The 14,624-nt window shown below is 41.9% G+C and overlaps 1 long non-coding RNA gene across 1 annotated transcript in view; it reads left to right on the top strand.

The window, feature by feature from the left end:
* Nucleotides 1-2,750: 2,750 nt before the first annotated feature.
* LOC138759918 (uncharacterized) overlaps nucleotides 2,751-14,624 on the top strand; it is a 38,481-nt gene continuing 26,607 nt past the window's right edge. Inside the window, exon 1 of the long non-coding RNA XR_011355224.1 lies at nucleotides 2,751-2,925. This is a non-coding gene — a long non-coding RNA (uncharacterized lncRNA). The remainder of the gene's footprint in view (nucleotides 2,926-14,624) is intronic.

The following is a 14,624-nucleotide window of genomic DNA, read 5'->3' as shown; positions in this document are numbered from 1 at the left end:
CTGTGCCACTCACTCGTTGGGTTGCTCCTTGCTTGCTGCTCCTTGACCTTCCCCTCCTTTTATTGGCCCTTACCAATTAATCCTGTTGCCCTCGCTCCTTCTCCTCTCTGCTCCTTTGTCTCTTGCCTGAGCTAAGCCTGAGACTGGTAAATACGCCCTTTTTACCTGTCATCCCTGTCGCTCGGTCCTCAATCCTCCTCCTTGCTGCTCCTTCTCCTCTCGCCCGAACTAGGCCCAAGATCAGTGAGTATGCTCCTTTTACCTACCGGCCCTGTTTCTTGCTCCTCACTCCTCCTCCTCACTACTCCTTTGCCTCTCGCCTCTCATCTGAACTAGGCCCGGGAGCGGTAAGTGTGGCCTTTTACCTACCAGACCTATCGCTCGCCCTCGCTCCTCCTCCTCACTGGTCCTTCGACTCTCGCTTCTTGGCTGAACCCGGGAGTGATGGACTAGAATCTACAGCTCATGGCTGCTGCTGATTGATAGGCGCCGCCATCTTGGGCGTAGACCCACGATCTAAAAACTCCCGTTGGCTCCCTTAATTTTAATTTAGAGATACAGCATGGTAACGAGCCCCTCTGGCCCACGAGTCCATGCCACACAAATACAGCCATGTAACCGATTAACCTATTGACCCTGTATGTCGTTGGAAAGTGGGAAGGAAATCCACATGGACACAGTGAGAACATGCAAATTACACATAGATTTGAACAAAGGTTCTGACACTGAAGTGACATTGTCCATTCAGTAAATTATGACTGAGTAATATTGTCCACAATGTAATCATAGGAGCATTGTAAGCAGTTTGGGCTCCTCGTTTAGGAAAGAATGTACTGCCGTCGGAGATAGTACAGAAAAGATTTACAGGGATGATTCCAAGAATAAAAGGGATATCATATGAGCAACATTTGATGGCTCTTCGCCTGTACCCAATGGAATTTAAGAGAATGGGAGGGGATCTCATGGACAGAGAGGATGTAGAAAGGTTGTTTCCCATGGTGGGAGAGTCTACGACAAGAGGGCAGAACAGGATGAAGGGAGTTCACTTAGAACAGAGATGGAGAGAAATTTATTTGGCCAGAGGGTGGTGAAACTGCAGAATTTGTTGCCACAGGCAGTTGTGGAGACCAGGTCATTTGGTGTATTTAAGGCAGAGGTTAATATGTTCTTGATTAGCCAGGGCATCAAAGGTTATAGGGAGAAAGCTTTGGATGTGGGGCTGAGTGGGAGAATGGATCAGCTCAGGATTGAATGGTGGGGCAGACTTGATAGGCTGAATGGCTTATTTCTACTCCTTTGCCTAAGGTCTTGTTGCTCTTGTTAATACAATTCTGATCAGCTTCTAACATGAGAAACAAAACCATTTCGATCATCAAATCTCAGTCTGTCTGACTGAGATGAGATGAGATTTTATTGTAACATTTCATGAGTACTACAAATAAACACACTGGCATTCTTGTTTGCTGCAGCCAAACAACTACTTCAAGAAAAAAACAACCACAATAGCATAATTAAATTCAATTAAATTATAAAGAGATAATAAATGCAGAAGATAGGTAATAAATGTTCAAAGTAACAATCAGTGCAGGTAAAAATAAAAGTGGTGTTACAATAGTACAGACAATCCTTCTGTGGTATAGGACCAGTCCATGATCAGTGTAACAAGTGGTGATGTCCTGCTACAGTAAATTTTCAATTTTACATTAATTCATATTTTTCATTTCATAAATCTTGGCCCTCCCGTCGTTCTCTTGGTGACTGTGTACAAACAAGACCAGGAGCAAGCTGACACGATTGTCATGTGTCAAATATTGATTCAGAAAGCATCTTCTTGCTTGGGAGGTGAAGATGAATCAAAACCAGTGGATTAGAGCAACCAATGGCTCCTATTGGAAAGGTTAAGTACAGAATTTCAAGAGTCTGACAGCCTTTGGGTAGACAAAGAGATAATAAATGTAAAAAGGTTGAATGAAGAAATAATTATTCACAGTTGCATTTATTGCAGTGGTTCTCAACCTTTTTCTTTCCACTCACATACCGCTTTAAGTAATCCCTAAGCCATCCGTGCTCTGTGATTAGTAAGGTATTGCTTAAGGTGGTATGCGAGTGGGAAGGGAAGATTGAGAATCATTGCTCTAGACTCAATTGTTACTGAAATATTGTGCTTGAGAAAAATTGTCATTGGCCCATTTCCTTTGGAGTTATGAAACCGTACACATAACGAGTCAATTAGGTACAATTAAAACAGTGGTTTTCAAACCTTCTTCTTTTCACACACATACCACCTTAAGTAATCTCTTACTAATCACAGAGCATTTATGGCATAGGGAATATGTAAAGTGGGATGTGAATGGAAAGAAGAAGGTTGGGAATCACTGATTTAGTGCAAAAAATGTAGAATTCCTGTGGTGTGGAGAGATCTTTTAGTGGTTCTGGAGTAGGTTACATTAGTTGGGGGAGGTTCTGGAAAATGACAGCTGTTGAAAAGAAACTGTTCTTGAACCTGGCAGTGAATTGTGAGAACATAAAAAATTGAAAACAAAGTTACATGGTTCTTTTTTTTTAAACTATACCTGCCATTTCTTGATCGTTATAAAACATTTCTCTCCATTTTGTTATTCTGTCACTACCCTTGACAATGATTTCATTTCTCCATTCTTCATTTTCATTTGTTGAGAGGATGTGCCCTTTGTCCTGCATTTAATGATTGATATATTCACATTGCAATGGAAATTTACAATGTAACTTGCCATGTTTTAAAGACATTTCAATATGGATGGGACACGTTCAGATGGATATGGGCCAAATGCAGGGAAATGGGACGAGCTTTGGCAGAGTATTTGGACAGGTTGGAACAAAGGGTCCGTTTCCATTTGTAAAACTCCATAACTGCGTTGCTGGTGCTTCAAGAACATGCACTGGAAGGTACGTGCAAAAACATTATGACATGTTTACATAGACATTTTCTATTGCTAATCTGGATGTTACAATGGAATTAATTACTTGGAAGACACATGTTTCAAAATAATAACATTAAATATTAAAATATAAAAACCATGGCAATATTACATCTCTATGTTTTCAATTTTCCATTATTTCATATTTTTCATTCCAACAATCTTGGTCTTTTTGTGGATCTCTTGACTGTGTATACACAAGAACAAGAATGAGCTGACACCATTGTCACCAAACTCAAATTTTGATTCCAAACACACCTTCTTGTCTGAATGGTGAAGATGAAACAAAGCCAATCGATTACAGCATCCAATAGGTCCTTTTGGAAAGCAAGGATGCATTCCTTAGGATGTGCTTTACTGACTATGGTTCAGCATGTAACATCGTCATCCTCTCAAAACTGATCAGCAAACTCCAAGACCTGGGACTCAACACCCCACTGTGTAATTGGATCCTGGATTTCCTCATCTCCAGACCACAATCAGTGAGGACTGGCAAGAACATCTCCTCCACAATCTCCATCAGCACTGGAGCACCACAAGGCTGCGTTTTTAGCCCCCTGCTCTACTTACTCTACACATACGACTGTGTGGCTCAGTATGACAATAGCACCATCTACAAATTCACTGATGATACCACAGCAGTGGGTTGTACAAAGGTACAACATACAGGAGGGAGATTGAAAATTTGGCTGAATGGTGCACCGACAAAAACCTTGCACTCAACATCGCCAAAACTAAGGAGCTGATTTTGACTTCAGGAAGGGAAAGCCAGAGGTAATCAATCCAGTATTCATTGGGGGATCAGAGATGGAGAGGGTAAGCAAATTTAAGTTCTTGGGAGGATCTCAGAGGATCTTTCCTGTACCCCACAAACTGATGGCATCGTGAAGAAAGCACATCAGTGCCACTACTTCTTCAGGAGTTTGCAGAGGTTTGGTATGACATCAGAAACCTCCTAAAATTTCTTCAGATGTGTGGTGAAAAGTGTGCTGACCAGCTGCATCATGGTCTGATATAGGAACACCAATACCTCTCAGCGTAAAATCCTGCAAAGGTAGTGGACAAAGCCCAGGACATCACATGCAAAACCCTCCCCACTAATGAGAACATGGAAGGGGAACACTGCTGTCAGAGAGCAGCAGCAATGATCAAGTATCAATACCACCAAGTACATGCTCTGTTCTTGCTGCTGACATCAGGAAAGAGTCTAGGTGCCACAAGACTTGCATGACCAGGTTCAGGAACAGCTGCTACCCCTCCACCATCAGAGTCCTCAACAACACACTCAATCAGGGACTCATTTAAGGACTCTTACTTGTGGACTTTATTTATTTTTAGAAATTCTCTCTATATTGCACAGTCAATTTGTTTGCATTTGTTATCTGTTTACAGTTCTTTATTTGTTTACATGTACAGTATATGCTGTGTACAGTTTCTTTTGAACTACCAATTAGTGGTAATTCTGCCTCATCTACAGAAAAAGGAATCTCAGGGTTGTATGTAATATCATATATGTATTCTGACAATAAATCTGAATTCTGAAGTACAGGATTAACTGACTGTGATTCGTGACTCATGACTTGGTTAATAGCACTCTTACGTCTGATCCAGATGGTTGCTGGTTCAAATCTACTCCAGAGATCTGGGCCCAAAATTCTAGACTGCAGTTCGGTATAGTACAGAGAAAGTGGCAAAAATGTTAAGTGTGGCACTATCAACGTTGATAAAAATAATGTTACCGCATTATTTTAAGAGCAGGAGAATTCAAAACATCAGCATGTGTGTTCCTTAACTAGGATCATCAACTTCAAAGCAGCTGCTTTGTTATTAATATTACTTTAATGACTAAAAAAATAGCTCATTGCCTATAATCCTAAGTGTCAACATCTCCAAGGATCTGTCCTGGAGTCTCCACATTGATGCACTCACAAAGAAGGCTTGCCAGCGGCTATACTTTGTGAGTTGTCTGAGGAAACTCTCGTAAACTTCTACAGGTGTACCGCGGAGAGCATTCTGGCTGGTTGAATGACTGCCTGGTATGGAGGCACCTGCCCTCAGGACAAGAATAAACTCAAGAGGGATGATAACTCAGCCTGCGACATCACAGGCACCAGACTTCACTCCATCGAGGACATTTACATGAGGCGGTGTCTTAAAAAAGCCACCTTTATCCTCAAAGGCCCCCACCACCCAGACTATGCCCTCTTCACTCTGCTACCACTGGGGAAAAGGTACAGGAGGCTAAAGGTGAACACTCCGCAGCACAAGGACAGCTTCTTCCTCGCTGCCACCAAATTCCTGAATAATCAATGAACTTTTCCTTACTTTTTGTGCACTTTTTAAAAAATTTATGTTGTCATAAGATGGTTATAATATGAATGTTTACATTATGATACTGCCACAAAACTCTGAATTTCATGACTTGTTCATGACAATAAATTCTGATTCTGATAATCTCTTTTGGAAAACATATAATGTCTTACCTTGATGACAGATGAATATCACTAAAGATATGTCCGATTCAATCCATTTTTATGCTTATAGTTTATTTTTGAAATGAAAATAATTACCTCTTTTATTACAATGAAAAGCAGTTAATAAATGCCAGTGTTTTGTTTCAATAACAGTATTTAATACACTATATTCAGTGCTTAATGAAAGCATTGTTTACTTGGGTATTGCATGTGGGATTATTATGAGCAATGAAAATGCACGTGCAAGTCTGGGGCAGGGGAGAGATGGGGTGGTTGGAAGAGTCGAGAGCTTAGAAGATGATCTAGTGGGAGAAGGGAGTGGGAATGAGAAGTGATGAGGACCATGGGAGGACAGGGCAGCAGGAAAGGAAGGGTGGGGGGAGGTTGATGGGAAGAAGAGAAAGGGGATGAAGGGAAAGAGGACAGGAAAGATGACAAAGGAGTAGAGGGTGTTGAGAAGGGCAAAAAGAGAACTGAAAAGAGAGGAGGCAGAGAAAAGACATGAGGAGAGGAGAGGCCAGGTGGGAGCATGTGGGCAGACAGTGGGGAGAAGAAAGGAGGCCAGGAGTGAGGAGGTGAAGCAAGAGGAGAACACAGAAGCAGGCAGAGAAATGGAAAAGGGTGATGAAAATTAGAGGAAAAAAATATTTAAATTTGTACAGAGTGACTGAACTGGCCCCTATAATCTAACAATGGGAACACTGCCTGTTCGAAATGTGAACACTTGCTTTCTCCATGACCTTTGTACCAGTTATCTTGATGCTACATCATTAATGGCAAACTGGAGGTGGGTAAAATAAATGAGAATATTGAATAAAAGGCCCTTGGATTACAACTTCTTAAAATATTTCCAGGTATGTGTAGCTTTTATCTTAAAATATTCTGCATCTGGAAAACACAGTCAATCCTAGCAGCATAAGAGGTCATAATCTACATGCTCAGAGACGACCTGTTCAATCGTACCTGCTTCTAACTGCAACTGACCTGATGGCAAATATGAAATATCAAAGCGCCTGTCAGCACTACTGAATGGGACAAAGAAAGTCAGCGTTAATGATTAACTGTGCTAAAAGCCCAAGCTTTTGTATTCCCATGGTGCATGGACTATCTCGCTGCCATGTGACATGCTGAGGCCATTTTTAAGCAGATTGAGGAAAGCTAGTGAGCAAACACAGGTGCTTTGGAGTCAGCATGGCTGTCAGGGACAACCGCAAACAACACCAGCTATGCCTGACTAAATTAGCTTCACTGTTTGCCTCCCTTTCTGCTTCCTGGTGATCGTACATTTCAAGTCCAACGCCTCTAACCCACACAGTCCACATAACACGAACACTGCCCCCCCCCCCCCCCCACTTTCAATCACAAGGCATTTATATGCACAGAGCTACAAAGAACAAAAAAAAAATTGTTCTCTTTTTGCCAAAAGTCAGGCAGAAACAAAGGTTCCTTTGACATAGCAACATTTGGTGATCAAATGCCCAGGCTTGAGGGAACTGGTTTAAGTGCCTTTCTGTATTCATCTTGGGAAGGAAAACAAATTTATTTTTCTCAAGTAGGACCACTTTTTGGCGACCCCAACCAAAAATTTGAAAGCAGTAACTGAGCCATAATGAGTGCTGGCGATTTTAAACTGGGACGCCCTGGAGGCAGCAGACGCTGGAATCTGGAGCAACAAACAATCTGCTGGAGGAGCTCAGCAGGTCAAGCAGCATCAGGAACAGTTGACGTTTCAGCCGAGAGCTGTCTTGATGAAGGATTCTGGCCTGAAATGTCAGCCATTCTAATTTTTTTCTCCTGCTGATGCTGTTCGACCTGTTGAGTCCCTCCAGCAGGTCACTTGCAATGGGTGATTTTAAATCCTGGTGCACTCTTTGCTCATTATATTTTTTAAGGGTCACAGGGAACAGTGAAACCAAATAGTGGCAGCTTTGCCTTGTGTAGGCCTTAGCTACAACCCTCAAATGCACTTTTATCTGCCACAGGGACAGGGCACGATATTGCTCCCATAATTTTCCATGGCTCACAGCGGATCACTCTAGTCCCCCTGGCGGCACTCTCCAAATTTATTCCTTGCTCTGGTTGCAACTAGATTACAGACTGTTATATACTGTTCAAATATTTATATTTGTACATTACTGCACCGTGTTCAAATTCAAAACCTTTGCAATTAAATTGGCCAATAAACTACAGTCTATCAGTAAAAGATGATAAAAGAGTTTTAAGTAAACACCAAAAAACCAACAGGAAAAGGAGTAAAGATATTAAAAAAGTTGCAGGAGGATAGAATTGACTGAGAATAATCAGCCTATTACAAAATAGGTACACAAACAACAAGCGACAACAGGAGCTTAATTATATCTAAATAACATCATTTAAATGATCTGGTGAGCTAAGTTGCTTAAAACATAAACATGCCACTAAATTTTTAATAGGTAAATAAAACGTTGCACTCATTGTACTGGGGAAGGCACAATAGTTCAACAAACCTCTGGTCAACGTGCTATTAAGAACAGAGGGGAAGAGATGCATTTTTATCATCTGACGTGCTCCTTCTGAGCCCACTGTTGGTAGATAGGTTTAACTTAAATGTTCCATGATTACAAAATCAGTCTAAAGACTTTTATGCTTAAACTAAATAATTGGAGCAACTTTCAGAAAAAAAATCATATGCTCGCAGATCTTGGGATGAAAGAGAAATTTATTTGAAAAGTAAAGCTGCTTCGAAGATAACATGTAACCTTGCTTGCAGGTGAATTCAAACTGAACCCTGCATGTATGATTAGAGAATCTGCAGTTTATTAATTATTAATCCCATTTGACAACTGTGCAAAAATAACCAAAGAACATTTTACAAGTTTTTGAAAGTGGAAAGAGAATTTAAACATTACTTTTAAAAGGACATCAAAAATATTTGAAGGAACTTGATTTTTTTACTTTGTAGCATAGAGTGCCAGAATGTCGGATATGGTACTATTTGAAGAAGCAAGGTAATAAATTGTAAAAGAACCATATGTGTTTTTCAAAATCAGTAGAAGGCAATCCAGGTTCATGTGGAATACTTGGTCAAAAATGTTTGCTCAATCGAATTCAGGAGATGAGATGAGATGAAAGTTTATTGTCATATACATGAGTACAAAGTGCAGCTGCAGCCAAATAAATAAGATACACGAAGCATAAATTAAATCACTACTGTATAGCAAGACAGAAAAAGAGATCATGACTCTCAAAAGATAAATAAATAAAATTCACAGTTGCAGTCCATACAAGAAAAAAAACTTTCAGCAATGTGGACAAATCTTCAGTTGCCCCAGAGTAGCTTCTAGTTCGAATGAGGGTGGTATGGAGATTTTCAAGAGCTTGATAGCTGTTGAAGAAAAATGAGCCAAAAGGTGCTGGACTTCTGGCTCCAGTACTTTCTGCCCTAAGGTAGCAGTGAGAAGATATAGTGACCAGGGTGATAGGGGACACTTTGTGATGTTGGCTGCCTTCTTGAGGCAGTGTCCCACATAGATGTTTTCAGTAGATTGGAGGTTGGTCTCTATGATGGACTTGGCCAGGTCTCTCATTCTCTGCTGCTTTCTACGTTGCTGGGCACTCGAGTTTCTAAACCAGGCCATGATGCAACCAACCAGTTGCAAAGGCCTTAAATTCCTAGAGGTGTGAGTCTAATCTCTGTGTCTCCAAATACTTTACCTTCTTTGATTCGGTTGTGGAATGAAACTCCCCTCTTTAACTGAGTTCCTGAATATCTCTCTTATTTCTCAGTCTTTGGTTGAGAATTCACATCTTGTTTGATAGTATCCCAGAATAGCCTCTTGAGGTCTTTATCTTTGTAAAAGATACAAGATAAATGCAAGTTCTCATTGCATTATTTTCCAAACAATAATCCTTTGCAAAATTCAACATGGATGGTTCATGCCTCACTCACAGTATTTGAAAAGGAAGGGAGTCTCGACTAAGATTCTTGGAAACTCAATGAAACATAAGTGCAGCATAGATGATGCATGCTCTAATTCTGTGGTAAAAGTCGCAGGAAGTATAGAAATAACTCATTTTTGTACCTTGCATTAATTTTCTGGGAAGTTTAGGCTATTCTGTCCTTAAGCTTTCATCACCTAGAAAATCTTCAGGCGATCTCAAGTTTATTGAGCTTATAACATTCTTTCACCAAAACTGGTTCAAATTTCAAGTTTCAGATTTATTGCAAAGGTTCCATTATTGTCAGGTAATACAACATTTAGAATGTAACATACATGAAACTCTTTAACTTTTGCCTGTGATAAGGCAAATGGAGAGGTCACTTTGTCCAGCACCCTCACAGATACCCACAACTCCTGGTGTTCCTTTACCATCTCCCCTCCACGTACTGACCAGTCCTGTACCTGATTAGCTTCCGAGATCAGACAATCCCAGGCAAATTCATGCTATTTGATGCTGTCAGAGTCCATACATGGCATCACATAAAACCCTGAGATTCCTTTTTCCTGGGGTATGGCAGAATTATAACTAATTGGTAGTACAAAAAATAAACTGTACACAATGTAAACATGTACACAAACAAAAGAACTGTAAACAGATAATGACTTTAAACAAACTGATTGCAATATTGAGAGTACCAAAAAAAATCAATAAAGTGCACAAGTACGAGTCCTTAAATGAGTCTTTGAGTTTGTCATTGAGGAGTCTGATAGTGGAGGGGTAGCAGTTTTTCCTGAACCTGGTGGTGTGAATCTTATGGCACCTATACCTCTTTCCTGAAGGCAGGAGGGAGAACAGAGCGTGTTCTGGGTGGTGTAGGTCTTTGATGATTTCTGTTACCCTTCGACAGCAGCGTTCCTGTAGATGTACTCAATTATGGGGAGGGTTTTCCCTGTGATTGCCTGGGGTGAATCCACTACTTTTGGAGGGCTTTATGCTTATGGATATTGGTGTTCCCATTGCAGCCGGTCAGCATACTTTCCACCATACCTCAGTAGAAATTTTCCAGGGTTTCTGGTGTTATACCAAACCTCCGCAAACTCCTAAGGAAGTAGAGTGCTAATGTGCTTTCTTCACAATGCCATTGGTGTGTTGGGTCCAGGGGTGCAGTGCTGCTGGAGCTGACCGGAACACCCATCTGGTATCTCTGTAAAACAAGGATCAACTTCTCCATGAATGAGGGGGGTGTGATTATAGATTTGAGAACATTCTTCTCCCACCAAATTTTATTATTTAAGTTGGAATATTGTATGCTCCGCAACTTTTCATTTGGCACAGAGGCTTTAGTGAATCAGGAATGGTGGCGAGGCCAGACAGCAAGTTGAGGGAATGATTGCCAGATACTCTCTCCTCCCCCTGTACTCCAATGTGCATGAGGACACTGCGGTCCCACTACACGGAGAGAGATATTGTCATCTAGTTGCGGCTGAACGGTAAGGTCTTGGCAGTTGAGACTCCATTATCCTGTCTCACCCACATTTATTCCACCTCTATCAATTCAGCTGTGCTCACCACTTACAGAATGGATCAAACCAATAACAGTATTCCATTCAAAATTAGCTCTCAAGTGGAAATTATATTTTTTTATTTCTCGGCCTTTGGCTGGAGTCAAAGCTGTACCAGTGAGTTTAGAAAGAGAAAGACCAGGGAAAATGAGAGCCATAGGATGGGATGGGAGGGGGGGGGGGAGTATAAGGAATGAACTGGATAGAGAGGGGGAGAGAAAGAAGTGTGGGATAGATAGAAGCATGAGATGGAGGGAGAGAGACTTGGAATACAGAGAGAGACCTTAGATTTATTTGTGTGTGTGTGTGTGGGGGGGGGGGGGGGGGGTGGGGGAGGTGGGATCAGAAACCTGGGAGATAGATCCAGGATTGAGAAGGAGATAGAAAAAGACCTAGGAGAGTAAATGCTGTGATAAGGAGATCCAGGAGAGAAAGAAAGACCCAGGATACTGAGAGAGATAAATCAACAAGCAGATTAGGGACAGTGAAAGAGGAGGGTTGGGATAGAGCGATGCAGTACCGAGGGTGGAACTCCAAGAGAGAGAAATATGAGATAGAAGGAAACTGAGGAGATAGATCAACAGACCTTGAATAGTGTAAGACTTGGGTTAGAGGAGAATATCAGAGAGGGAAATACATGGGATGAAGTGGGATCCAGGATAAGGATAGAGTGAGTTTTGGATCAAGGAAGATAGAGAGAAGGACCTAGGATAGATCGGGAGAGGGATATTTCTAGAAAGTCCCAAATTAGGTGGGAAGAATGAACAAAGGAATGTCATAGTGAGAGAGAGGGACAAATTCAGGTTGGAGGGAGACCAGCCTAGATAGATGCAGGTGATGTAGGAAAGAACATGAGAGACATGGAATAGGAACAATGAAATTTGTGACCTGAGGGTTTGGGTGGAGGAAGAAAGAATGACCAGGAAAGCAAGAGGAAGGAACAAAACAAAACAGAGTTCCAAGAAGAAATCCCCACTGAGAGAAAGAATGACCAGGACAGATGGACATAGAGAGAGAGAAACTCATCATGTGGAGAGAAAGGATGAACTCAAGGTAAATACAGAAAGAGAGAAACAAGGGAGAGACCTGAGAAAGCAAGGACCAGACACATTTTGATGATTAGACAATCCTTTCCTTTCTGGAATGAATCTACCAGACCTCTGCAGTTAATTAGTGAATTCAACCGTGCAATCCTTTGTCATACTTAATTAGGTATTATATATTTAATTGTACCAGTTATACACTGAAATGTAGTGATAGGTTATAATCTTGTTAATGTCTTAACTATCACTATATTTCTGTTGAGCTCTGGAATTCATATATTTCTTTCTTCATCGTTTAGTGCTTGAAGCCATATATATGAGTAATGGGCCACTTCTTTGCCCCATTCATAAAATGAGCAGATACAAAAATTGGATATGGCATATGTAGAGAGGGGATATAGGAAATGGCAGGCATTTTGTCAGCTCAGGAACCTAAAAAAATTAGCATTGCTCCTTTGGCTGGGTCCAGGAAAGATCCTTTGAGATAGTGACTCCCAAGAACTTGAATTTGCTCACCCTCTCCACCTGCGATCTCTCAATGATCATTAGATTGTACACATCTGGGTTTCCTTTCCTGAAGTCAACAATCAGAGCCATGCTTTCAATCTCCATCCTGCATGCTGACTCATCCCCTTCCTTTATACAATCCACTACTGTGATATAATTGGCAAATTTGTAGATGGTGTTATTGACTTACCAAGTAGCATAGTCATAGGTCTAAAGTGAGCAGAGCAGGGGCCTAAGAACACAGCCCTGTGATGCTCCAGTACTGATGAAGATTGTGGAGAAGTTCTGGAATGAAAACAACTTTGCAGATAACCTGAGCTTGACCTGATGTTTGATTCCTGTCCAATTCTATATAAGAGGTGTGACCAAATGATAAACTTCAGATGTTTGAGAGTCGCAACAATCATGTGATCCCAGCCACACCCACTAAAATACCATTGTGAGCAATGGCTCATACCATTCCTGTCACAGCCAACATACTGTATGTGCAATTGTATAAGTGACTTTCGTTAGGACAACCCCAGAATTTTCATCTAAAATGGTGGTTTTGAGCGATATCCTTTGTATAAGATGACACCCCCCCCCCCAAAAAAATCTGGCACTTACTGCTGTCCAGTTGATGCTGTTAAAAGCAAATCACAATATTTTAATAACAAATGATCATTTAAAGGTTTAAAGTTTAGTTTGATAGTTTAAAATAAACCGCTACTGGCTCCTGTAACAGGCCGCTTAAAAGCTGCCTGTACAAAGCTGACAGCGGTTGGTCCAGGTGGATAGACCATGCAGAGGAGTGCTGAGACTTCACAAATAACTAAAGGGACATGCGCGAGATTACATCGGAGCCGGCAGGGCGATGGCGGGGTGTTGCGACTTTGTCAAGGTAAGAATTTTAGACCCTTGGTATAGGACGACCCGATTTGAAGGTGAAAAATGTAAGTTTTGGATTGTAAGTTTTGTAAGTTATGGTATTTGATGCAGCATCAACAACTCCAAAAGACTGAAGTTATGTAAAACTGATGGGCTTTTATTGACAATAGAATGGAGTTGTGTCCATGTTGGTCCACTGTCCTGAACTGGAGGGGGGGGGTCTGTGGAACAGTCACCTTTATTCAGGAGTCTGTGGGAGGAGCCACAGGTACAGTCAGCCAATGGGAGTGCCCAGACAGCTAAATATACAAACAGTGGTTTACCACATTCACCTCTTGTTTTATTTTTTTTAAAACGTTTGGTGGGGTGAAGTGCATCAGAAGTTATCATAAATTAAGTCTATCGGGTGGCCTGATCTGTCCCTGTGACTGTCGGGGGTGCCTGTATGCAGTCATCAGTGTTGGTTTGATGGATGTATGGTAACGAGTCTGGAAGGCCCTTCGTTGGGGCTGGGACAACATGCCATGGATCTAATGGGTGAAGATAGGAGAAGGGGGGGTGCGGGGTGTTCAGTCATGGTCTCCGGAACCCCTGAGGGCACTATGTCCCTAGCAGAGACGTCTTCTTACCCATCAGGAGATGCCACATCGGCATGTTGGCATGGAGGAGGTGGACACATTTGACCAGTGGGTCGGACTTATGGCTCCTTGTGTGCTTCCCTGAGGATGTCAGCCAGGCCAGCAGCATGGTCAATGTTGCAGACTTTCTGTGGGAGGAAAACATTCTTTCATGTGGAGTGGCACTGGTGGTGGTACAGAGGAGTGATCTGATCGAGTGGAGTGCCTCGAGGAGGACATCTTGCAAGTGGGAGACTGGAAGGCCTCGAGACTGCAGGGCAAGGATGATGGCCTTCCAGACCGTGGTGTTCTTCTTTTCCACCTGTCCCTTCCCTCAGGGGTTGTAGCTGGTGGTTCTGCTCATGGTATACCTCTGGCCAGCAGGTACTGGTGCAGCTCATCACTCATAAAGGAAGGTCCCCGTTACTATGGATATAGCAGGGGAACCCATACAGAGTGAAGAGGCTGCATAAAGCCTTGAAGACAGTGGCAGTTGTCATGTCCAGACAGGGGATAGTGAACGGAAAATGTGAATACTCATCAATGATGTTGAGGAAGTACACATTGCGGTCAGAGGAGGTCCTTTGAAATCGATGTTCAGGTGTTCAAAGGGGCGGGTAGCCTTTATCATTCTGTGCAAACCTGGCAGCTCCTGGTCATAGTCTTGATCTCCTCA

This window comes from Narcine bancroftii, chromosome 4 (assembly GCF_036971445.1).
Source record: "Narcine bancroftii isolate sNarBan1 chromosome 4, sNarBan1.hap1, whole genome shotgun sequence".
Lineage (NCBI taxonomy): Eukaryota > Metazoa > Chordata > Chondrichthyes > Torpediniformes > Narcinidae > Narcine > Narcine bancroftii.
Note: the sequence above shows the minus strand (reverse complement) of the source record. Positions and strands in the feature narration are given on the sequence as shown.